Below are 27324 nucleotides of genomic sequence, written 5' to 3'. Positions count from 1 at the left end.
GATCATCGGCATCACACTTACTTAATGGGAATTTTCATTTATTAACATCAACAGCTAAGAAGCGTACAAAGTAAGATAAAACTGAAAAGATGTAGACTCTGCTCTATATTGGTTTACAATTGATTTCTGACTTTCATACTGTTCTCCCCACTCTGCCCCCTAGATTAACTGTAAGTTCTCTTATCTTATTTTCCAAAAAGTCTACAAGAAAGATTGGCTTCTTCCATCTAGCATAATGCTTTCAAGGTTCATACACATTGAACTTCATTTATGACTGAATAATATCCGCTTGTAGGTATACATCAAATTTTGTTTATCCATTCAACAGCTGATCAATATTTGGGCCATTCCCACCTTTTGGCTGATGTGAACAGTGCTGCTATGAACATGTGTATACTCTGACACAAAAGGTCACATATTCTATGATTCCATTTATATAAAACATCCAGAACAGGTAAATCCAAAGAGACAGCAGACTAGTGGCTGCCAGGAGCTGGTGGTAGGTGGAATGGGGAGTTACTACCTAATGGTTATGGGGTCTCCTTTACGGGTGACAAAATTCCTTGGAACTAGATAGAAATGATGGTTGCACAACACCGTTAATGTACTAAGTGCCACTGAATTGTACACTTTAAAATGGTTAATGGTTAATTTTATGTTATATGCATTTTACCTGAATTCAAAAAGAAAAAGCTAAAAGACAAAGAGCTGTCCTCTAAACCAAAGTGCAACTATTTTCCATGTAGCACCCATAACCAGTACCCAGACAGCCCATAGAGAGAAAAAGAGCAGCATTACCATTAGGCTCCACCCTCAACCAAGAACACCCTGGGGAAAGGAGGCTTAGAGAGGGGAAAGGAAGCATAGAGGTCAGCAGTGCAGATGCAACTGGGAATAGGGAGGATAAGGTAGAATAAGACATCAACCTGGAGAAATGGGAAGAAGTTAATTAGGAGTCAGTTCAAAACCAGTAATGAAGACAGCCAAGGGAAGTATCGTATTAGCAGACTCAATCAAACTATCTGCTAGAAGGCTAATAACTAATGACTCCTAGCAGGAATGCAAAGATGGTTCAACCTTAGAAATCCATTATTAAAATATTCATCATATTTGTAGGTCAAAGGAGAAAACCATAGGATCACTGCATTTAGCTAGAAATAACAGGAAATTTTCTTCACAGGATAAAGGCTATCTGAAATAATAGACACCAAAGTTAATGATAAATGCAATCCCATTAAAGTCAGGAATAAGACAAAGATACCCATTACCACAGCCATCATTCAACATCTTTTCTAAGTATTTCATAAGTGTAATAAGATAACAGAAACAGAAAGGTAGGGGTAAAGCATCCCCCATTCCCTGCAACCTTTGCTTCCACCCCCATCACCTCCTCCCTGGTGCTTATCATCCATCCAGCAATTACACTATTTTCTTAAACTCAGTTTCAAGTAGCCCACGATCTTATGCCACTTCCCATTTTCCAGTTCATTAACTCTAGTACCCCACTGCTACAGGCCTTTCATCACCAATCAGTCTATTGAGCACAATATATTTTCTCTTTCTCCCCATTCCCTCTTGCCTTTACTCCATTCACCCCCAGTTTAGAGGTTTGGGTGCATTATAATCACTCCCTGAAATTACTTTCAACTCCCTTACTCCTCTTTCTTTCCATTTTATCTGACAAACACAGCCTTAATTAAATTCAAATATTTTCCTACATGCAAGCAGCTAACCACTGCTAGGGATGGGAGTCAGGGGAGGCTGACTTGCCTAAAATCATATAGCTAGTAAAGGGTTGAGGCTGAATAAATGAAATGAGGAAAGGGCTGGGTGGACTGTCTGAGGAGTGACAAGGGACCCCGGGATGCAAATTGTAACTTATTCTGCAGTGACACTGTTCTGCACTCTAGTACATGGCCCTTTCTTCCATTCATCCACAGGTTGAATTCATGTTCCATCTCAGCTTGCAAGCTGTATCTCACTTTTGCACCAAAAGCAATAATTTTTCCTCTTTGATTTGGTTAAGCTCAATAAGCAGGTCCCTAATGTGTCAGGCATTCTGCTAGGTACTGGTGACAGAGGGGCCAACATAAGATGTTGATCCTGTCCCCAAGGAATATATAAAACCAAATTTATTCAAAGTATAGTTGATTTCTAATGAGACAGTAGCCAGGTCATATAGTGTAGTGGATTCAGGGCTATAAGATGCCAGGGTCTGCATCTTGCCTAGCAGTATTTCACATTTTTAAACCTCAAATTCTTGATCAGTGAAATGGAAATAATACATACCTCATTGGGTTATTATAAGAGTGCAGTCAGACAAGGAATATACATGTTTAGCACAGAACCTGGCACCTAGGGAATAGTCAATAAATGCTAGCTATATTACTGCTATTTCATTGTTATTAAAATTCATATTCAGTGCCCCTTTTGCCACATTTGTCTATTTTTATTATGAAGACTTAACCATTTCCAAACAGACTGATACTAAACAGAACCACTTGTGGTTTTCCTTCTTGAGAATAATGCATCCGACTCTTCCATTTGAACCCTTCTAGAGGAATGCTTCTCAACCCTTAGCGTGGATAAGGGTTACCTGGAGGACTTGTGAGACACGTATTCCTGGGACCCACTCCCACAGATAGATTCTGATTCAGTAAGTCTGCAGTGACACCTGCTCATTTGTTTCTCTAACAAGCTCCCAGGTGATGCTAATGTTGCTGGTCCACAGAGCACACACTAGATAAAACTTTCCTAGATGATATAATCTCTTAATATCCCCATTCATTTCCCCCATGGAATACAATCTCCAACTGTTACTTTCATTTATTGAGCCTTCCAAGGAAAACAGCATGTGCCAGTTTCTAGGCTGGGATCTTGGAATGACACATCTATCACTCTAGGGAGCTGCATAAAAACATGGTTTGAGACGCTCTGAAGTGCAAGAGACCTGTCTGTCTGGTTGACTGGCAACACGTATGCAAGTGGAAACAGCTCGTCTTTCTTCAAAGACCACACTCCCCCCCCCCCCCCTCTTATGAACTGACACCACAGGACAATCACCAGGACATTTTTCTATTGTAAGTTTGCAACCTCACAGCTCTTTCAGAGTGCTCTTTGCAGGACAAGTGTATGGTGTATTCTTGAGCCAATCTCATAACTAATGGCCTAAGAATGACCTCTCCCTGGGCATCTACTTCCCCTGAACCAAACATTCCTAACTGAGGCATGACTCCATCTTTCCCCCAACCCTTATAGAACCCTTTCTTCTACTTCTGTCCTTTGGGGTCTCTCCTCTACCAAAGGGGCCAAAAATTTCTGTGGAAAGGTACGGAACAGAATCGATTCTGGGACTGTTGGCCTTCATATCTCCAAGAGCTCTGGCTCCTAGAGCCACTGTATCATGAGCAGTTGACAGTAGCTGCAGGCTAAGATCCAAAGGCCTGTCCTTCCTGAAGCTTTTCAAAGTACAGTCATGTTTCCCAGCAGCAAGAGAGCTGCATATGTATCGAGAAAGCAAATCTCTCTAGACCACACTTGGCGAGACTGACTTTGATTTTTCTTGATAAATGTTTCTTTACTATCTTTGTTGAAATTCAGCCAGCCCAGATGGTACAAAATGCTTCACACAAAGCAGAAATAGCAACCTTCCCCCCTGGTGGAAGTCTGCTAAGTGCACAGGAGAAAAGTGTCCCAATCAAGAGAACATTGCTTGCCTTGGAAGTGAATCTGGCTGGGGGGTAAGATCTGGCTGTTTCCATCAAAGGGCCTTCAGAGCAAATGAGGCCTCTGCATTCTGGTGCAAGTTACCTAACACAGTGCTGAATCCATAAAAGATAGCACTACTGTTAACTATTTTCCTAAGAACCGTTCTTCACCAAGAACTTTCCTAGTCTTTTTTTTTGAACCAACTATTGGAAAGTCTGAATAACTGTGTTGCTTTATAGCCATTACCCTACACTGTGTGAACCAGGAGCTTCTCTTTATTAACTCCTTTTGAAGGTACTTTCTTCAACATCACGAGTCCTCATTTGTCCTCAGAACAGTTACTCAAAGCAACACCCACCAACATTAAGTTATGTTTGAGGATGTTTGCAATGACAAAAAGTAGGAAATAATCTGAGTGCCCATCAACAGGGGAAGGGGTAAATAATCTACAGCATATTCACACTGTGAAATACTATGTACCGACAATTACAGTCTAATGCTTTTTTCTTTCTTTTTTTTTTTTTTCTTTTTTTTTTTTTTTTTGCGGTACGCCAGCCTCTCACTGTCGTAGCCTCTCCCGTTGCGGAGCACAGGCTCCGGACGCGCAGGCTCAGTGGCCATGGCTCACGGGGCCAGCCGCTCCGCGGCATGTGGGATCCTCCCGGACCGGGGCATGAACCCGTGTCCCCTGCATCGGCAGGCGGACTCTCAACCACTGCGCCACCAGGGAAGCCCTAATGCTTCTTTATTTAAGAAAAAGGTCTGAGGACGTCAGTGGTTCAATTGATGAACTCTGGATTGGGACTGTGAATTAGATAATAGCACTGGGTCAATGTTACATTTCCTGAGTTGGATAACTGCACATATTCAAGAGAATGTCCTTGTTCTTGGGAAATCCACACTGAAGTATTTAGGGGCAAATGAGAACCATGACTCCAACCTATTCTCAGATGGCTCAAAAAATATACACACATATAAAAATATTTAATAGAGAGAATGATAAACCAAATGTAGCAAGATATGAACAAGTGGTAAATCAAATCAGGTAAAGAGCATACAGATATTCCTTGTACCGTTCTTGCAACTTTTCTGTAACTTTGAGATTATGACAAAATAAAAAGTTTTAATAAACAAGGCCCTCCAAATCTTCAAGAGACAAGTATAATAAAATAAATTTTCTACAAGGTCATATATGAATGTAAATATATAGAAAAGAGTCTGGAAGGATAAACCCAAAATTGGCTTGAAGTAACGGTTACATCTGTGGAAGAGGTAAAGGAATCTGGTTTGGGGGTTGTGGGCAAAAGAGACTTTATCCTTAACTGTCATATTCTGAATTTATTACAAAGAGAATGCATTCTTGTATTAACTGTGTTATTAAAACTTAGTTTAAAAAATAATTCAGTTGTGGTGCATCTACAGCCTCCAAGAATCCATTGTTCTGGCCGTCAGAGACCCACACCCTGTTCCCCAGAGACTTTTTAGAGCAACTAGATCTGCAAAGATCATGGTTTGAATCCCTGAGCCCTTGGTGAACAATGCACAGAACCAGAATGACCTCATTAAGATCCGCTGGATGCCCCCAGCACATATCCCAGGATCAAAGCAGAGTTGGAGGAAAGAGACTCAACAGGTGAAAAATTTCAGAACCATCCACCTATTTTAGCTCTCCTGCTCTGCACCCCCCTCCTTCCATTCCAGTGACCTCCTGATGCATGACAGTTCACTGGACCTTTGGTTAACCCCAAATGCCTCCACACTGCCCTGCTACACCTTCTTAAGTTGGAAGCTTCTTCAGCCCTCCACTCCTAGATCCGCATCTTTGGATTCCTGTTCACTTACTACTTCTTCTAACCTCAAGCTTCTCTGATGCTACAGCTTTTGGGAGCCATGGATCCCCAAAATCAGAATCAGAATCTCCTTCCAGTCATCTCAACTGGTCATCCCTGGCCTCATCTGATGGAATCTGATTACAAAGTAAGCAAACCTGGGGTCTTTGGGCAGCCCGCATGCAGCATCTAAGGCATCCCAAGCACGTTGTAGCCAAAGGCTCCTAGAACAGCTGGCTTCCCGTCACTGCTGGCAATGGTACAGTTATCACACATCCATTTATTTGTGTTGAGACAGACTTGCAGCTGGGACCGTCATAGTGTCTGTCTGGAAGAGAGCCTGTCAAGGGGCAAGTGAAACGATGATGGGGGAGCTAATGCAGGTGAATCGGGAACCAAATTAGCAATAGTTGGACTCTGGAGTCACACACACCTTCAGGTCTGAATTATGCCTCTGCCTTTACTCCAACTGGGTGCCCTTAGTAAAAAGACTTCTCTGAGCCTGAGTTCCCCTGTCTCCGAAACGCTGATAAAGTCACATACAACTCAAAGGGATGTGTGATCATTATAGGATGGCCATCCATGCCAGTTTACCCAGAACAGCCTCAGTCTGTATCTGTTGTCCTTTTACTCTCAAGAGAGTCCAGTTCGGACAATAAATTATATGGTTCCCCTAATTATAGAGGATAATGGTGTTGAAGGAGAGTGTAAAGCACATGGCAGAGGTTCAACAGACGTCGATTTCCTTTCTCCTTTGAGAGAATTTAGATCAAATTATATAACTATTAAGATCCATTTCAAGGTTAAAAAAGCTTCTCTCCCATGTGATTTTCATATAAACGAACCTAGAGGAGGTAGTCAGAGAATGACAGATGATCTGAAGCCAAATGTGATAGATCCCTCCCTTCTTCTTATATTATGGCTTCCTCTCCATCCCAATCCAGCCACCTGGAGTCCCACCTGGAATGGCTCTTCCTCTGAACTCCCCAATAACCTTTTACCCTTTTAATCCCCTGCTCCCTTTACACCATTATTTTTTTTAACCTCATCAAACCCTCAGATCCTCAGATCAACTCTTTCCTTTCCTCCGGTCCATCAGTGTGCACCTGAGTTATTACTTTTTCCCTAACCCTACCAATATGGAAAGCCCTCCAATCACCTCTGGCCACAGGCTTAAATATTTTGTCTTTTCAACAACATCCTGTCTGCATACCTCAGACCATCAGTGATATATGGCTTAGAGGGTGCCCCTGGAGAAAGCGGGGGCTTGATGCGGGACCCACTCAGGATCTCCAACCACAGCCTGGCCCTCCACACCACCTGTCAACCCTCCTGGGTGTGCCTGGTCAACGCCCCTCTCATTCTCGACAGAAGCAATTTCAAGACCTCATCATTTTAAGGCTCCCACCTGATTCCCTCTCCGTCCTGTTCATCTGAGGATCTTCTGTATTATGTTTGGGTCATGAATTTCTAGTTCTATTATGTTTTCATCAGAAAACGTGGGCTGAGCCATTTCTGGGGCATTTTGTGAAGAATTTAATAAGGTTTGCATTGCAAGCTAACCTAGCACCAATTTTGTGCATACTAGGGGAAAAGGTGTTTCTCTTATGGAAGGGTTCAGGCTTCAAGATAGAGGTATTTGACACTCACTTTAGTTATATTATTTAAGTTATCTATATCCATATTTTTTTAATCTGTTTTATCTGTCAAAGACTGACAAAGTATGTTTTAAAACCCTCCTGTGATGGTATTTCTATAAATTTCTCCTTTCATTTCTAGCAGTTTTTGCTTTTATGTATTTTGACCCTGTGTTACTTGAGACTCATGACTATTTTTTGGTCTTGGATTTTATGTTTCATTCTTAAAAAATTCTTTTTATGCAGTTTATTATTTGTTCATCTTGAACTCTACTCTCAATATAGGTGTTTTTCCATTTAGCTGGTCTTCTCTCCAGGAACATCTGATTCCATTTCCCTGTGGATCAATGCTGTTTGTCCTCTACATCTTTTTTTTTTTTTTTCATGATTGTAGTCTTTTCTTTGTCCCTTTTCCCAGCCACCTGGAAGAACTCCTTAAGCTTGTTTCCATATTGCTGATTATATTTTCTACAGTCGGCATTCCTCTATTTACTGTTTCTATGCATTTTAATTTACTTTATTTTTTACATTACTTTTTATTATCATAACATGAGCTCCTTCTTGCTTACACCTTCCCCTGAGCCAGCTCCTCTTTCATCTCAGTCTATTGCCTTACCTTCTGTCCTCCTCTGCTCTCAGTCTCTCTCTCTCTTCCTCTCTCCCTCCCACCCTCCTTTCCTCTCCTTATCTTTTATCTGTTTATTTTCTGCCTACGGCATTTAATTTTTTTAATTAAATACAGCATACAGTAATACTGACTTTTTTAATTTTGGTGTATAGTTTTCTGAATTTTAACACATGTATAGATTCATGGAACTACCACACTACCAGGATACAGAACAATTCTATCATTCCAGAAAAAATCCCTTGTGCTGCCGCTTCGTAGCTACAAACTCTCCCCTCCCTCAGTCCCTAGCAATCGACGATCTATTTCTCATTTACTACAGTTTTATATTTTTAAGAACGGTATATCCATGGAATCATACAGTATGAAACCTTCTGAGATTGGCTTCTCTAACTCAGCAAAATTCCTTTGAGAGTGGAGTCAAGTCGTATGTATGAATAGTTAATTCCCTTCTATTGATGAGGAATACTCCACTGTATGGATGTACCACAGTTAGTTTATCCATTCACCTGTTCAAGGACATTTGAGTGGTCTCTAGTTTTTGTTGATTATGATAGAGCTGTGCAACTATTCATACGTTTTTGTATGAACAAAAAGTTTCATTTCTTTAGGGTAAATTCCTAGGAGTCAGATCATTAAGTCATATGGTAAGTGTATGTATACATTCATACATACATATATATACATCAAAAGGTTTTCCAGAGTGACTGTACCATTTTGCATTCCCACTAGCAATGAATGAAAGTTCTTCTCACTCTGCAATCCTGCCAGCACACTGTATTCACAGTATTTATTATCGTTATCATTTTAGCCATTCTAATACATGTATAGTGGTATTTCATTGTGGCTTTGATTTGTATTTCCCTAATTTCTAGTGATACTGAACATCTTCTTGTGAATGAATTTGCCATGCTTATATTGTCTTTGGTGGTGTGTTTGTTCGAGTCTTTGGACCATCTTTTTCGTGGGGCTGTTTTCATACTTGTGACTCTGAGAGTTCTTTACTCTGGATTCAGGTCCTTTGTCAGATGGGTGATTTGCAAATATTTTCTTCCAGTTTGTAGCTTGTTTTTTCATTCTATAACAGTGTCTTTTGCAGAGCATACTTTTTAAAAAATGTTAATAAGGTCCAAATAATCATTTTTTTCTTTTATGAGTCATGTTTTTAGTGCCATGTTTGAGAATTCTTTGTTTAACTCCAGGTCACAAAAATTTTCTCCTGTGTTCTAGTTTTATACCTTTATATTTTACATTCAGATCTAGAATCCATTTTGAGTTAATTCTTATGTAAGGTATGAAGTAGAAGTTGAGGCTCATTTTGTTTGCATATGGATATCCAATCTTTCCAACATCACTTGCTGAAAGACTGGATAGTCTTTCCATTTCTTTGTTTTTATACTTAAAAAAAAAAAATCAATGGGCCATATTTGTGTGGGTATATATCTGGACTCTCTCTTCTGTTCCAGTCATTTATGTATGTATCCCTTTACCAAAATCACACTGCCTGATTACTGAAGCTTTACATAGTAAGTCTTAAGATTGAGTACTATGATTCTGCCAACTTTATTCTTCACCTTAAAAATTGTTTTGGCCCTTCTAATTCTTTGGCCTTTCCATTAAATTTTAGAATCACCTTGTCCATATCAATTAAAAAAATTCTGCTGAGATTTTGATTGGAAATTCATTAAGTCTACAGATCAATCTGAAGAATTGACAACTTTATGCTGAGTCTTCAAACATGGTATGTCTTTTCATATATTTAGGTATTCTTTGATTTCTTGCAGTGTTTTATAATTTTCAGCATAGAGATCCTAGACATGCTTTGTTAGATTTATAACAAAATATTTCATTTGTTTTGAAGTTATTGTAAATGGTATTTTTAAAATTTTAGTTTCTAATTGTTAACTGTTGATATTTAAAGATACAATCGATTTTTGTGTGTTCACCTTATATCTTGCAATTTAACTCATTAGTTCTTAGAGGTTTCTTGGTAGATTCTTTTGGATTTTCTACATAGACCGTCATTTTCTACGTACAGAGACAGTTTTGTTTTTTCCCTTCCAATCTGTATTTCTCAATCTGTTTTTCCAATCTTTTGTTTATTTTTATTCTCTTACTACACCAGCTAGATCTTCCAGTATGATGCTGAACAGAGTGGGTGAGGGTGGACATCCTTGTCTTGTTTCATAGCTTAGAGGGAAAGCATGCTGTCTTTCATTATTAAGTACCTTGTAGATTTTTCTCTAGATGTCCTTTATAACATCAAGAAAGTTTCTTTCTATTTCTACTCTGCTGAGAACTTTTACCATAAATGGATATTAAACCTTGTCAAGTGGTTTTTCTTTCTGATTATTAACATGGTGGAATACATTAATTGATTTTTTAATTATTGAACCAGCCTTGCAGTCCCAGGATAAAATTTACTTGGTTGGGGTATATTATTCTTTTTACATATTTCTGGATTTGATTTCCTAATATTTTGTTGAAGATTTTTGTATTTATGGTCATAAGGGATAATTGTAGTTTTCTTGTACTGTTTTTGTCTGACTTTGGCATCAGGGTAATGCTAGCCTCATAAAATAAGTTAGGAAGTGTTCCCTACTCTTCTGTTTTCTAGAAGAATCAGTGTCATTTCTTTTTTAAATGTCTGTAGAATTCCACAATATAAATTTCATTTCAAGCACTTCTTTATCTGGATTCCACAAATTTTGATGTGTTGCATTTTCATTTTCTTTCATGGGTTCAAAATATTTTCTAATTTTCCTTGAGATTTCCTCTTTGAACCACAGATTAAACAGAAATTTGCTTTTTAATTTCCACATTTTTCCAGGGGCCCTACTCCCATGATTTTAATTTCTACCTAAAAGCTGTTTACTGAGCTTTATAATAGAACACACCACTGTCTACCATATATCTGGTACTGGATATCCCATAAGTATATCAACCCAAAGCACGTCCAAGAATACTCACTCTCATGAAGTAAGTCAGACAAATACCACATGCTAACACATATATATGGAATCTAAAAAAAAAAAAAAAAAAAGGTTCTGAAGAACCTAGGAGCAGGACAGGAATAAAGACGCAGACGTAGAGAATGGACTTGAGGACATGGGGAGGGGGAAGGGTAAGCTGGGATGAAGTGAGAGAGTGGCATGGACATATATACACTACCAAATGTAAAATAGATAGCTAGTGGGAAGCAGCTGCACAGCACAGGGAGATCAGCTCGGTGCTTTGTGTCCACCTAGAGGGGTAGGATAGGAAGGGTGGGAGGGAGATGCAAGAAGGAGGGGATATGGGGATATATGTATATGTATAGCTGATTCACTTTGTTATAAAGCAGAAACTAACACCCCATGGTAAAGCAATTATACTTCAATAAAGATGTTTAAAAAAGAGAGAATACTTTCATGTGAACCACTGAAAAGGAAGAAATGAAAATGAAGTTTTTTAAACATTCTTTTCTAAAAAAAAAAAAAAAACTCCCTCCCTGTCATTATCCCCCATCCCCCACCTACCTACCAGCATACAGAACAGAGCATATGTGCTCCCCCTCTTTCAATGCCATCCTCGATGAGTGCTTAACCATTCACCCAACTGTGGTGAGAAATCTGGAAATCACCTTGGTCACCTCCCCTCGGTAAAATCTTTGACTGGGTACTACTCATTCTACCTCTTTATCATTTTATGTACCTGAGCCCTTCTTACTATCCACACTGTTACCACCCTAACAATAATAATTGTGTCATAGGGTTAGGTGATTACTAAGTTATATCTGAAGCCTGTAAAGTGCCTGGTCTTGTCCTTGGCAGGTAACGAGTGATGGGTAAACAGTAGTTGCACATGGTTGTGGTTTGCGGATTCCTTTTTTCTCTCCTAGCTGGTTCCTCGCCTACAGTCTTGCTCCTTTCTACCCTTCCTCCACGCCCCTACATCAAAGGGATCTTTCAAAACCTCAAGTCTGATTACATGCTCTCTAAACAAAACCCTTCATAGTTTTAGAAAATCTATTAATATTATTCACTATAAAAGTAGGTCAAAGGAGAAAAAACATGTAATTATCTCAAAAAATGACAAAAAAAGACAAGTGACAAAACTTAATAATCATTCTTTCTCTTAACCCTTAGAAAAATAGGAAGAGATACATGTTTTTCTTGGTATAATAAATGTATCAAAGGCTTTCATCGTGCTTGCTGGTGAAACTCTAGAGGCATTTCTAGTTCCCTTAAGGCTGCAATCAAGTTTAAAATGCCTACCATCACCACGATAATTTAACAACATTCTGGAAGTACCAACCAATACAATTACATAAAAGAAAAATATTAAGAGGCTTAGATGTTGGAAAAGAGAAGACAAAATTAGCTTGTATTGTCTCAACTGTATCTTAGAGAAATTCTTCAGTCCTTCTGGCAAGCGATTGACATTCTCTGGTTTGCAGCCCTGATAAATTTTTCCCATTTTAAATTTCTTAGGCATTCAGTGGGAATTTGGAAGAAGGAGAAGTTAAATATATGGTCTCAGTTGAGCATGAATTACTTTTTTAATTTATAAAAGTTACTCTAGGGCTTCCGTGGTGGCACAGTGGCTAAGAATCCACCTGCCAACTCAGGGGACTCGGGTTCAAGCCCTGGTCTGGGAAGATCCCACATGCCGCGGAGCAACTAAGCCCGTGCGCCACAACTACTGAGCCTGCGCGCCTAGAGCCCGTGCTCCGAAACAAGAGAAGCCCGCGCACTGCAATGAAGAGCAGCCCCCGCTCGCCGCAACCAGAGAAAGCCCGCGTGCAGCAACGAAGACCCGCCGCAGCCAAAAATAAATAAACACAAAATAAAGAAGTTTATTTTAAAAAATAATGTTAAAAAGTTACTCTAAATCTTGGAGAAAAAATTCTTTGCTTAATGGGAGGCCAGTCTTGTGCACAATTACGCTCAACAAACTTGAATTGGATACAACTTGGACGCCCCAAGATCCAGTCAGCTGATTCCCCCAAGCTCGGTGTCTGTACGTCACTGCCAAAACCATGCAACTTTCATGCTCTTTAACTGGTTTCTTCTTAGAGCCAGAAACTTGGAAAGCTAGGCATTCTATAATCCACTGAACCCGTTTAGTGTCGTCTATTTTCTACAGAGGTTTCCCTGGTCACTCATGGTCTTGCAATTCCCAGGGCTGCTCTGCACCTGCTATGACTCTGCACAGCCTCAACCCCTAGAGGTCCAGAGGCCACTCCACTCCCCGGGCAGGATCTGGGTTAGTCACCCTTTGAGATCTCACACGCGCAGCCTCTTAGTGCCTGGCACTCCGCAATGGTGTGGGACATGTCACTGGGCCCCCCTGGCGATGCAGGGAGAGTGTGCAAGGATTCACGTAGATAGAGGAGGCGCTCTTCAGACCAGCTTGGAAAAACAAGAATAAACCCTGCCCCCATGAGCACCTGTCCCCCTCCGGCCGGCCCTGGGGGTCTTTCCCATGCCTAGGACAGATGGATTGTTGAGTAAGGCACCCAATAAGCTAGCTCTATTTCTTGTTTGGAGACCACCTCATGCCTCAAGTTGAGAGAAAACAGAGAGAGACGAGGCCTACAGCTTCTCTGCCTGCATCCTCAGGACAGGAACCGTGATGGAATGGCTGTGCCCAGCGCCCCGCCCCTCCACCAACCCGTGCTGAGCAAATGCGGCAGAGGCGCCCGGCGGGTGGCGTCCAAACCCTGAGCTGCAGTGGCTGCTGATGTGGCTTTGGGCGCTGCTTCACAATGTGATTATTTCTAAAGATGTGACATAAATACTAACATGGGGTCCCTGGAGCTGCAGAGTCACTAGTCGGCAGCTTGATTTCGACATTCAATCAAAGCTGTCCGGCGGCAGCTCTGCACGGCCCGAGTAGCAACGGCCAGAAGCCCTACAATCTGCTCTCTAAGTGATGGGTTTAATTTCCAGAGGCTCGGGATGAAAGCCTTCCAGCTCTGAGGAAAGCAGGCTTCACCTCCCTTCTCTAGAGAACCAGCACATATTTTCTCGTTTCTTCAATGGGAGCCCTGGTTTGATAGAAGAGTCCTATCTACATTAACCACATCACTGAATCATGGGACCCAACGGATTTTTTAAAACCTGACAGCCACATTCTCACGCCATGTTCCCCAGGCAGCCAGAGGAAAGGGCTGTCATTTGAAGATAAGTTTTCTGTTTCTTCTACTGTCATTTGGGGATGATGAGGGAAGAAAACATCTGTTCAGAGAAGTCCCAACAGAGGAATATTCCCCCTTATGTACTGTCAAACATCTTCAATGGCACAGAAGCACTAAAAGAGGGAGAATTTTCCTGCTGGACCCATTTATCCTAAATGGATGGATGGATGGATGATTAAAGCAATGTGTCTTAACCAACCTGTAGGAAACAGGCATCCTTCCCACTTTCTTTTTATATTCAAAATACTTCCAAATGCCATAACCCAAGTACCAACAAAACAGTACTGATGCCATCCTCAGAATTAGAACAGGGTCTTGAAGGCCCCTCGAGATGCCCAGGTGTGAACTTTAGTTTCTGGGCTGCGGGGAGGTCCGGGGAGGACCTGAAGAGCATCTGGGACAGCAGGGGGAGCCACCCTAGGAGGGTCACAGCTACCTGTCAGCTGGTACAGAGCATAATCTGGAGGAATGTCCTAGTTGCCCTCAGACACTCATGCACCTCCGATGGCCATCTAGAAAAGGGGGCACAGCTGGCGTGGCGAGAATTTTCTTGCTTCTGCTCTATCACAGCCCCACCCTATGTCTCGGCCTGATACCCCAAGCTCAGCTCAGACTCTGGTGAACATTTCAGGGACCTGCCCATCAGCAGATGCTGTCCTCTGGCTGAGAACAAGCTCCACGATGTTTCTTTCTGCAGCTCAAACCACAAGTCTGAGGCACACTTGTGGCGGGTAATATGTTGAGGTTTCAAGTGACATGCTTCTCCCACTTGGCACTTCACTGAATTCTGTCATTTATACCCCAAGGCCCTTTGCCCCAACCCAACCCAACCGTGCAGCTAGACTTGAGTCATTCATGCCTCAGGGAGAAAGTTGTTGGGTAGGACCCAGGGACAGAGGCAGCGCGTTCTCGGCTGTTCAGTTGTGAAAGCTGTCTGTCTCTACCGTCTTCTCCATCAGACATCAAAAGCAGAGCTCCAGGAGGGCAGGCAGAGCACAGAAGGCAGCAGAGATCACTCTTTGCTACCTGATCAGTCCCTCTGTTCTCCAGACTCCCAGTGAGCCTCACTTTCTCCTCCTTCAGCCAAGGCTCCTATACACCTCCCTTCACAAAACAGACCCCCAGGAGCACCGCCGCCTGCCTGTCTCCTGTCTCGGGAAGAGACAGAGTCCAAATCCCAAACAGGCTTAGCTGGGACATATAAACAAGACTCGCACGACTGTCAACAAGTTCAAAACAACTCCCCTTCTTCTCTCACACCAGGAACTGAAAAGCGGTGTTCCAGAGAGAGGGTTCTCCAAGGGGGAAAGCGAGGGTGTCCCAGACCTGAAGCCTCAGCATCTCGTGGGGACTTGATGGAAATGCAAATTCCAAGGCCTCCCCCACCCCACCCCACCCCGACCTCCTGAGTCGGAAACTGATGGGAAGGGGAGGGGAGCCCAGCAATCTGGACTCTAATGCTCCCTCTAGGCTATTCTGCTGCACACTCAGGTGTGAGAACCACTGCTCTGGACCAGCACCATCCAACAGAAATTCCCGGAAGGATGTCCCACATAGCAGCCACTAGCCACATGTGGCTATTGAGTACATTTCACTTAATTTTAATCAATTTAAATGTAAGTAGCCATGTGTGACTAGTGGCTGCCATACTGTGAGCACAGCTCAGACCGCCGCGTCAGCCACCCTTCAGCCTTTCTTCCTTCCAGGTCAGCCTGTGAGCTGCAGACAAATTAATCTTCCTAAAGCAAAGATCTTACTGTGTCATTCCCACTCTCAAAAAATCCTCAGTGACTCACCATTGCCTACTGATTTTAAGTCCATGCTCTTTTTTTTTCTTTTTTAGGGAGCCAAAAATGATTTATTCCAAAATATGATAGAAATCAAGATTAAACCTTAACAGCTAGTGGCAAACGAGCTCTTACTATGAGCCAAGCACTAAGTGCTGTACACGTTCTACCTCATGTAATCCACATGGAAATCTTATGACGTGTATAGGACTGTTCTCCCCATTTTAGTGATGTGGAAACTGAGAGCTGAGGAGGTTAAATGTCTTTTCCAAGGTCACATAGCTGGTTAACAGTAAAGGTGGGATTTGAACTCAGGCTGTCTGGCTCTAAAAACTGCACCCTTAACTGTGACATCACACTGCTGCTGAAAACGAGGCAGGTCAGACCTTTCCCCTCTGAGTGTGCCTCTTATTGAATCCAAAACCGTGCTCATATGTTCTGTGGCAGTAGCTTCCAGGTCTGTCTTAAACATAGCGCTTGCCCTTCTATAATGAACTAGCAAAAGCCACCTTCAGATGTCTTGGGCTCCTTCAAGGGGAGATCAACATATTTCTCCCCAAAAGAGCATCCTTCCACCACCTCAGAAGGTGTACTGGGCACATTTTAGGTTCACACAGCACATCATTCAGAAAAGTATTTTTTAAATGATAGGGGGAAAATACTGAACTTCAGACTAAGACATGTAAAAAATGGTAAACCGGTTGAAGGCAGGTAGGATGCAAAAAGGTGTGCAATGGAAAGCAGTCTTTGGATTAGGAGAGGCTCTTGCATCTGGAAGAATTCCAATCCTACCCTCCACCACAGGGCTGACAGGCAAATACTTAGGAAGCAGTGCTACCCAGCAGAATGGACATAGCCAAAGCCCTGGAGTGGATCTGAGTTCTCCCCCCCCGGACCAGACGTTAGCCTTTGCACTGCTGGATCAGGTCCAAGGGGTCCTGGAGAGGAGACCAAGGAGGCCAAGGAGGCAGAGGGCACTCAGGTTATTGATCATTTGCAAACTGATATAGAAGTGTTTAGATGTTGTGACAACCAGCCCTGATCTAGATGACCGAGCACTACATGATTATCCTCTTCTTTAGAGTTTAAGATACTTGAGGTACCAAACAGTTTAGTTTTTAAACAATCTTGAAAAGAGAGAGTTCAGGAAAGCAGATCGATGGTTGCCAGGGGCTGAGGGCAGAAAGGAATGGGGAATAACCGCTTAATGGGTATGGGGTTTCATTTTGGAGCGATGGGAATGTTCTGGAACTAGATAGAGGTGGTGGTTGTACACACTGTGAATGTACTAAATGCCCCTGAATCGCTCACTCTAAAATGATCAAGTTAATGTTACGTGAATTTCACCTCAATAAATTTTAAAAAAAACAAAGGAGAGAGCTAGAGAGTGGGGTAACCTCGAGTCAAACTGCCATCAGCCCAGAAGAGAGCAGCAAGCTGAACTGGGCACCTTCGTGAAGAGAATAACCCCCCGGCGAGACCCTGGAGCAGGACCCAAGAATGCCTATGATCCCTGCAGAATGCATCCACTGTGATAACTGGTTCCCTTCCCCACTATAACTCTACAGCCTCCCCTGCCACTTCTTCCTCATATGTATCCCAAACTCCAGTCATACTTGACTGCTCGCTGCTCCCTGCAAGTTCCCGTCTCTGTAGGAGGAGACCGACACGATCTAGAGTCCAGAATCATGTCCCACAGCAACTTCCCAAGGGATAAGTGCAGAGTGGCTGAGCCAGGCAGATAATCACTCTATTACACTAGGACCTTCACCCCAAATCACAAGTACAACCAGCAGGCCTGGTGAGGTGGGCTGGACCAAGAGTTCTTAACCCTAGATACACATTAGAATCACTGGAAATTGGATGGGCTCCTTTTGCTTCCTTTCTCCTACTCCTGTTTGTTTTCCTGGTGACTCAGAGAGACTAGTGTCCCAAGCAGGAGATAAGCCCAGACTCCTCTCCACTCCGGCTATCTGGAGCTCTGAGAGGTCCGAAGACAGAGTAAGCCTCAAACAGAAGCCCAAGAAAGAATATGATGTGTGTATCATGATGATGAAGTCGTTAAGCTTCCCCTCATCTCTCTGAGCCCCACCAGCCCTCTAGCCAAGGCTCATGAACCAATAGCATCATCCAGGTCCTTAGCCTTGACCCACATCCCCACATCAGCCATGGCACAGAGAGGAGTTTCCAACTCCCCCCGGAGGCCGGAGCGTGCACTACCCTCTACCCAGTGAGTTCCCTCCCTTGGCCCTTCGCTCATTCTGGCAGTTAGATCTCTAATGCTGCCTCTTCCCAGAAGCCTTTCTTGACTTCATCTGACCTACCAACAGGATTACTGCTTTCTTATGTTCAGCAGCACAATATACTTTAGGGATATGTTTGCTTGCCTTACTTTTTCTATTATATTTAATAGAACTCTTTAAGGGAAGGAACTGTGACTTTCTAATATTTCTGGAAGGAGCACAGTACCATGGCTAAGAGCAGACCTGGTTTTGAGTCCAAGTAATGCCATTTTCTAGTTGTGTGACCTTGGAAAGTTACTTAACCTCTGTGAGCCTCAGTTTCCTCATCTGTAATATGAGAACAGTCACCATGCCACCTCACCAGCTTGGGAGGGTTTAGGAGCTATAATGCATGCTAAGGGATCAAACCTATTATATACTCAAAAGCCTAGGCATTATTATTACTCTAACCCGTTAAGTGCCTGGAACTGGGACATGTATTTTGTAGGTGCTCAGTATCTGATTATTCAACCAGAATAATTCCCTGATTTCCTGCAAGGTTAAAAGCTTCAAGAGAGGAAGGTCTGTTTCTATTGTGGTCACTTTTGTATTCCCAGCCCCAGCACAGCATCTGGCATGTAGTAGATGGTGAATCAATGAATGAATCGATAAGGGATGAGTGAGATGTTCCCTTCTCTCCATGCCCTAAAACCACTGTAGAGCTTCAACGGCAGCAGGGGTGGGTGCCCCTCCCGTGGTTCCTCAGAACACCTTGTCCTGACGTCTGGTGCAGGACATGGAACCCTGTGCTGTGATTTTCCATGTACCTGTCTCACTGATGATGGTGACTCCAGAGCCCAGCACAGTGCGAGACACTCACTGAAGGAGAGAATGACCATGAATATTATCGCCTTGGGAGGGTCCCAAGGCCTCAAGCCCAGAGACAATTACAGGTTTTGTGTTTTGGGTTGTTCTGGCTGATGATGCTGCCGATGCTGACAACATTCACTGAGCACGTGTTATGTGTACTTTATGCACATCACGGAATCGCCCGTCCCCAGAGCCTAAGTCCTTCACTTCCACACTTTGCCACCTCTCTCTGGGAGGCAGGAATGCAACCTGTTCAGAAAAGGCAAGTCTTGACTGATTTAAGAACAGACTGTGGGCTTCCCTGGTGGCGCAGTGGTTGGGAGTCCGCCTGCCGATGCAGGGGACGAGGGTTCGTGCCCCGGTCCGGGAGGATCCCACGTGCCGCGGAGCGTCTGGGCCCGTGAGCCATGGCCGCTGAGCCTGCGCGTCCGGAGCCTGTGCTCCGCAACGGGAGAGGCCACAGCGGTGAGAGGCCCGCGTACAGGAAAAAAAAAAAAAAAAAACAGACTGTTCCGAGAACTTCCGTTTCATTTGCCCCAAGATGTGGGGACTGGACTAAACTCTTCCTCCAGCACAGCAACTCCTTCATTTCAAGGACCTGTATCTGATCTAAAGCCACTGTCCTTACCAAATTAGTAGAGTTGGGTGGTGAGAAGCTCAGTCAGAAAGCTAGAGATCCTGGGTTTTAATATAAACCCTGCCACTCAGTGCTATGTGCCCTAAAAGTCACCGAACTTCTCAGTGTCTCAGTCTCCTTGTCTAAGATCTGGGGCTAACAACAGTCTCATAAGGATGTTGTAATAATTAAATGAATTCATGGAATGTCTGCCACATGGTAAACATTCAGTATGTGCTAGGCTGTTATTATTGGCTATTGTTCTGTATCAGTACTCCCATGAGATACTTATTGACTTTATTTTTTTTATTTATTTTTTCTTTTTTGCGGTACGCGGCCCTCTCACTGCTGTGGACTCTCCCGTTGCGGAGCACAGGCTCCGGACGCGCAGGCTCAGCGGCCATGGCTCACGGGCCCCGCTGCTCCGCGGCATGTGGGATCCTCCCAGACCGGGGCTCGAACCCACGTCCCCTGCATCGGCAGGCGGACTCTCAACCACTGCGCCACCAAGGAAGCCCGATACTTATTGACTTTAACTTCACTGTCTTCATTCCCCAGACTTCTTAGGGTCCCCCTACCAGGACCTAGAAGAAATGGACATTCTTCACTCTATCACTGATGCTCTCCCCAACCCCTCTTTTTAAAAAAGTTTTTTTAACTTAATTGCTGATGTAACGAAACCCAAAGCACATATTGTCTTAGATTTTATCCTAAAATTAAATAATGCTTTAATTTGTACATTCACCTTCTGGTCTTTACCCACATTAACTTTCAATTTTTACATAATTATAAAACCATACATCTATTTTATACTTTGCATTTTCACTTAACATCCTACCACTTGGGGCGATGATGGAGTAGCTCACAGAAGCTCAACACTCCAGCTGAGAACAACTATAAAGGCCAGATAGATAAACAAACAAAATATTTTTTCAAGGAACTGGGATGTTAAAGGAATTGGAATTGAGATGAGCCCATTATTCTACGTGCCACTTTTTCCTTTGGGGCAGAAGTCATTCTGGGCACAGGGCAAGAGGCTGAGAAGCCAGGCAGACGGCAGCTGCTAAGAAGCAGTTAGAAGCCTCAGGGCCAGGAATAGAACTGCCAGGGAAAGCAGGACTTGGGAGACCGAGATACCAGCGAGAAGAGAAGACCAAAGAAGCTAACTCGACCCAGAAATCTGCTGATGGTTTCTGGCAGTCTCGTGGTGCTGGAGAAGCAAAATCTGGAGTGCAGGACCTTGCAAGGACGAGGGCCCTAGCAAGTCTTCAGCCTCACAATTGGAAACCTCTAGCGGCTCCATCATTGGACTGGGAATGAACCAGAGGAGGATAACTCCATCCAAACCTCTTTGATTTGGCCTATGAAGTGACTGGAATTCAAACCAAAGTTCCAAATACTCCAAGAAATAGAACCAGAAGAAAAAACAGGCAATAGGACAGATCCACAGGTGACCCAGACACTGGATTTTAAAATAACTGTGATTGAGAGGGTTTAAAAAAAAAAAAAGGATGACAATATGGAGAACTTCACTAGAGAGCTATAACCTACAAAAAAATGTGACCGTTAGAATTTAAAATACAGGAATTCCCAAATTGAGGGGAACTCTACAGAACACCTGAGCAGTACTCCTCAAAATTGTCAAGATCATGAAAAACAAAGAAAGACTGAGAAATTGTAAAGAACCAGAGGAATCTAAGAGGATATGACAACTAAACAAAACTTGGTATCTTGGATGGAAACCTGAAACAAACAAAGGATATTAATGAAAAAAACTAGTTAACACCCAAATAACGTCTGGAGTTTTGTTAACAGTAATGTACCGATTAATGTTAATTTCTGAGTTTTGACAAATGCACCATGATAAGGTAAGATGTTAACAACAGAGGAAACTGAGTGAAGGGTTTATGGGAACTCTGTACTATGTAACTTTTCCATATATCTAAAAATATTCTAAAATAAAAAGGGTTAATTAAAATACAATAGTTAAAATTAAGACCTCAATATAAGGGTTTAGCAGCAGATTAGAAGCCATTGGAAGGCATATTAGTAACTGGAAAAATAGCTCATGTAGAACCATCCGACTAGGGAATTCCCTGGTGGTCCAGTGGTTAGGACTCTGAGCTTCCACTGCAGGGGGCACAGGTTCGATCCCTGCTCAGGGAACTGAGATCCCACAAGCTGTGCCTGGAGTGGCCAAAAAAAAAAAAAGAAAAGAAAAAAAAAGAAAGAAAGAAAAGGGGAAAAAAACCAAAATAGAACCATCAGACTAAAGCACAGAGAGCAAAAAGGATGGAAAGTTTTGAAGACAGTGTCAGAGACCAGTGGAAAGGTCTAATCTATGTGTAATTGAAATCCAGGACGAAAAGAAGAGAAGGAATAGGGCAGAGAGTGGCCAAGAATTTTCCAATACTGATGAAAGATGTCAAGCTAAAAAATTCAAGAACAGAATAAATACATATGTATGTACGCACACACGCGCACACACACACACACGCAATCCTAAGAACATCATAATCAAACTGTTGAAAATCAAAGATAAAGAGAAAATCAAAAGCAGCCAAATGAAAATAAGGCACATTACCTTCAAAGGAGTAAGAAAATAAGAATATGAATAAGAATAAGAACAATGGGGTAACATCTTTAAAGCGCTGAAAGAAAACAACTCTTGATTTTGAATTCTATGCCCAGCAAAAACATTCTTCAAAAGTGAATGTGAAATAAAGGTATTTAAAATTTATTTCCAGCAGGCCCCAATTAAACGCTTAAAGGGGTTCTTTACAGAGAAAGATAATGATTCCAGATGGAAATGTGCATATGTAGGAAGAAACAAACAAACAGAAAAAACAAAAAACAAAAAGCGTAAATATATTAGTAACTCTAAATTAATAGATTGTACAAAGCAATAATAATAAAGTAAATTTAAATGACATGTAAAATTAAAGCAGGGTGAGACAGGGTAAATGGAACTCAAATGTTTAAGGACCTAGGGTTATTTGGTAATATAATGGACGCTAAAAAGTCAAGGATGTATGTTGAAATCTGTAGAGCCAACATAAAAATAATAACAATATATGGCTAACAACTTAATGGAAGTGAAATGATAAAATATACTCAAGTGATTCAAAACGAGGCAAAAACAAAGAGGAAAAGGAATATAAAACACATGGGACAAATAAAAAATAAATAGGAAGATCACAGACATAAACTCAAATATATCAGCAATTACATTTAATGTAAATGGTCAAATTAAAAATCAAATAGACTGGATTTTAAAATTATGCTTATAAGAGACACACCCTGAATATAAGGATTGAAAGCAAAGGGAAAAAAATACACATTTTTAAATGTTCTTCTTCCTTTCATTTTCAATCATTTTCACTTTACATATTTTTTTTCTTTTTCCTTTGTCTTTCGATCTTTCCATATCCTTATATTTAGGGTATTTTTCCTTTTTACTTCCAGTCACTCACTGTCAACCCCTTTCATGAGAGAGAGAGAGAGAGAGACAGTCTGGGAAGATCCCACATGCCACGGAGCAACAAAGCCATGCACCGCAACTACTGAGCCTGTGCTCTAGAGCCGGCAAGCCACAACTACTGAAGCCCGCGAACCTAGAGCCCGTGCTCTGCAATAAGAGAAGCCACCGCAATGAGAAGCCTGCACACCACAGCCAAGAGTAGCCCCTGCTCAGCACAACTAGAGAAAGTCCACATGCAACAACGAACACCCAACGCAGCCAAAAATTAAAAATAAATAAATTAAATTAAATAATCTTAAAAAAATAAGAGGAAAATGCACAGTCGTAATAGGAGGCTTGAACATAGCTCCTTCAGTAACAGAACGAGCAAGCAAAATAAAAATCAACAAAGATACCAAAGACATGAACAGCACAATGACACAACCTTAACCTAACTTGCCCACATGAATACTACAACAACTGCAGAACGTGTATTCTTTACAAGTGCACAGAGAATATTTCCCAAAATTTCAAAAGGATGAAATGATGTGTGTTCTCTGACCACAGTGGAAACAAACTTAAAATCCATAACAAAAGATAATAAGAATATCCACAAATGTTTGAAAATTAAAGACACTTTTAAATAGCCCACAGGAAAAAGAAGAAATCATAATAGAAATTCAAAAGCTTCAAACCTTGTAAAAGAAAGTCAGCTAAAGCTGTGCTTAGAGGAAAAAGTTCATCTGAAAATCCATGATCTAAGTATCGCAAAAAGTTAGAAAAAGAAGAGCAAATCAAACCCGTGCACTTTCCCGTTGTGCTAATTTTTTCCTCAAGTTCCCCTCCCCCATCATTTCCTGCCCTACCTTCTCCTCCTCCCCACACCCAACACCCACCCCAGCAAACCCAGACTGACAACCTGGTGTTTACCCTTCCACACCTTTCCCCCTGTGGTGACAATCACTTGGAAACGAAGGGATCGGGATCGGGAGAGTTATTCTACAAAAATGGAATCACACTGTACCCTGTTACCCGGCAAAGTGCTTTCCTTACCTCACAATACATCTTGTCTATTTCTCCATGTCAATCAATTGAGAACTAACTCCTTCTTTTCAACTGCCTACGATACCACCGCATGCACAGACCACAAACTATTCAGCCATTCATTCTTCCATCAACAGGTATTCAGGACGCTGTTAGCTTTTTGCCACCACACAGATGCCATAAATACTCTTGTACGTCCTTCCCAGAGTCCTCAGAATTCCCTGAACAAAGCCTAGACAATGGGAACCCTCACACTCTAGCATCGGAAGTTCTCAAACATTCTTCCTGCCACATGAGCATTTTGGGAGGCTACACACTCCTTTTCATGGGCATGCCCAGCATGAAACTTGGTTCCCCAAAGCACAGGCTGCAAACTCTATTTCCTTCTTCCCTTATAAGAAAATGCAACCTAATGAAAGTATATCCAAGTAGGCTCGAGCAGGAAACAGAATTCAATTCAGATGGTCTAAGAGACTTTAATTAAGGAACTACTCGGAAATGTGAGTCCAGGGTTAAAGGAATCAAGAATGGATGGTGAGGCACCCAGAGACTAGCAATGGTGAATGTCACTGCCACTCGTAGGCTGAAAAAGGCAAAGGGAGGAAACAGTGTTACCAGAGCCCGGCGCACCCTGGAGCTGGGGCCCAGAGCAGGGAGGTTGGGAAAGAACACCTCACCTTCTCTCTCCTTCAATCCTCTTGCCAGTGCTTCTCACTGCATGCACTCAAGCAGAAGCTAGAGGGCCCAGGTGAGGCCCTCCGCAGGGGTTAGTCTCCTGAGACACAGGGAAGAGCAGAGAGTGGATGGGGACTGAGGAATGCAAGTACTCAGCACAGTGGGCAATTGTTAGTACTAATTGGTAAAAGGAGAGCATCACTCCAAGGCTGAGTGAGGGGCCAACCAGTTAACAGAGGCCACAGGGAGCTGCCCTCCTGGATATCAGGGTGGTGGAGGGAATGAAGGAAGGGGAGACAGCATGTGGCAGCACAGGGTGAGTTCACCCACAATGGGCTGGTTACAGGGTGGGTTCTTGGCTTGCTGTGTGACCTCAGGCCAGTTGCTCAACCTCTCTGATTCTCAGCTTATTAACTATAAAATGAGACTACTCGGTATCTTCCCTGCCTACATACTCCTATTTATGCCAGTGAAAGAACGAAAGTCTGTTTTTCCATCCTCTGAATGTAGACTTGGTCATGTGAATTGCTTTAGCCACTGGGACATTAGGCAGTGTGATATAAGCAGAGTCCTGAAAAAGTGCTTGCGAATTGAGGCTTGAGTTGAAATGCTCTCACTTACTGCTTTTGAGACGCCTATGACTACAACCACATGAACAAGCTAGAGCCAGCCTGCAGAATGGTGAGAAACACAAGGCTAGGTCAGCCCTGTCACTCCAGCTGACACTGAGCAAACCACCACGTGTGCGACTGAGGCCATCCTAGACCTTTCATCCCCAGACAAGCCAGCCCAGGTCAGAAGAACCTCCCAGCAGATTCACAAAATTGAGAGAAAGAATGTTTGTCCTTTTAAGCCCACTACATTCAGAGTGATTTGTTACACAGCAAAAACTTACTGATACAATTACTAATGAGATACTGGCAATACATCTCCTCCCCAATAGTAACACAGTAGTAGGTTGGAGTACCAGAGGTACAAATGGTGGGGCAATGCTCCAGAATGTCCCATGAAGCTGTCCCTAGTGAACCTTCACAATAGCATGAGTGTTTTCAAAGTCCAGTAAGCCTCAAATTAAAACAAAAAAAAAAAAAAGGAGGAGTGGAGGCTGCGGGGAGATACAATCTAAATCTTTAGATTGCTTTGTCCCTCCAGGCTTCCTTTTCTTCTCTTTTTTTAACAAATTGCCCAGTGTAAAGAGTTCTTTTCTTTCTTCCATCCCAGGAAGTTATTTACTTTTATGGGCTTCTTTTGGGAAATAAAAATCAATTTGGGGTTGCAAGTGATACATTTTACTCTCCCAATAATGAAAGCTAGAAGATTAAAGGCTCTAAGGAAAACCTCTCTGTACAAAAATGATATTGAATGCAGCCCTAATATTCTTGTGTGAACATTTTATAAATTGTGACCACCGTTTGCTGACAGAAACCTGGAAATCACTCACAGAAGACACAGAGCTACTGTGAGTGATGGCTTCATACCAGTTGGGCCCAGACAGGCTCATGTGCCCACAGAAAGGCACTCGTGGAGAACTTGATCTGTAATTCACAATTCTAGAAATTTGTATATATCAGGGGACTCCTGTGTGTGTGTCTAGGAAATCAGTTCATTCATTTATTCAACACATAATTAATGAGCATCTATTATGTGCCTAGACCTGGTGATACGATGAACAAGACAGACAGAGTCAACGCCTTCAAGAAGCTTACAGTTCAGGGGAAAGATAAAGACATTAAACAGGGTGTCTCAAGTCAGGTTCCCTGAAAACAGACTGATGTGGAGACTTGTGTGTAAGGGTCTTGCTGGGTCCTACCCTTGGGAATAACCCCCGCAGGGAATGAGGGAAGCAGGACAGACAGAACAGAGGGAGGAGTGAAATGGCAATGCAGTCATAACAGACCTCACCCAATCTATTAGGGAGCTCTGAGGTCGGGATGTTCCTTCAGACATGTCCCCAGTGGACACGCCTGTACCCACCCCCCAACCAGCGACCAGTCCTTGGGTGTGGGCTGTGCCTGGACAATGCAGGTCTCCTCAGGGCAATTCCTGGAGGACTAAGCTGTGAGTCGTCGGCAGCCAACGCCCCCCATGCCTGGGGCAGAAGTGTCTCCGCTATGAAAGGGGGATCTGGGTGGCGCCCCACACTACCCACTACACAGAGAATCATTATAAGTGTGATGTGTGTCGCGAGTTCAGACTTTAGAGCAGGAGGCACCTAATGTGGACCAAGGCTTAGCGGGTGTCACTATGGTCTTTTCTAAATGGCATCTATAAAGGAGCTTGAGAAGAGTCCACTAACTCAAAACTCTCCAGGTACTAGGCACCGTGAAGGTCCCAATACACACTCTCCTGGCACCCCTGCCATGACTGTGTGAGGTGTGCGCTCTTGCTGGTGGGCAGGGGAGGAAGCAGAGTCTAAGAGGGGCTGACTCACTTGCCCAAGGTCCCACAGCTGGTAGCTGGCAGAGCTTGGATTCGAACACCCAACTAGGTGATGACAAAGGCCTAGAACCTCTTCTGCATACTTCCTGCCCCCTTTCCCAAGCATCCTGAGCCCTTCCTTCACACTTTCTTCCATTTCCACTATAGAAATGATTGAGTTTTTCTCATAAATGACTTTCTCTCAAGCTTCCTCTCCTGACCCCTTCCTTTTACAACCCACATTCTCTTAAG

The 27324-nt window shown here is 42.8% G+C and overlaps 1 protein-coding gene across 4 annotated transcripts in view; it reads right to left on the bottom strand.

Annotated features, from left to right (window-relative positions):
• Positions 1-27324, bottom strand: part of PRKCB (protein kinase C beta) — a 310378-nt gene that overhangs the window by 95154 nt on the left and 187900 nt on the right. The gene's annotated exons all lie outside the window — the stretch shown is intronic.

Source organism: Kogia breviceps, chromosome 14, assembly GCF_026419965.1.
Source record: "Kogia breviceps isolate mKogBre1 chromosome 14, mKogBre1 haplotype 1, whole genome shotgun sequence".
Taxonomy (NCBI): domain Eukaryota; kingdom Metazoa; phylum Chordata; class Mammalia; order Artiodactyla; family Physeteridae; genus Kogia; species Kogia breviceps.
The sequence above is the reverse complement of the archived record's forward strand: the minus strand, read 5'-3'. Positions and strand labels throughout refer to the sequence as shown.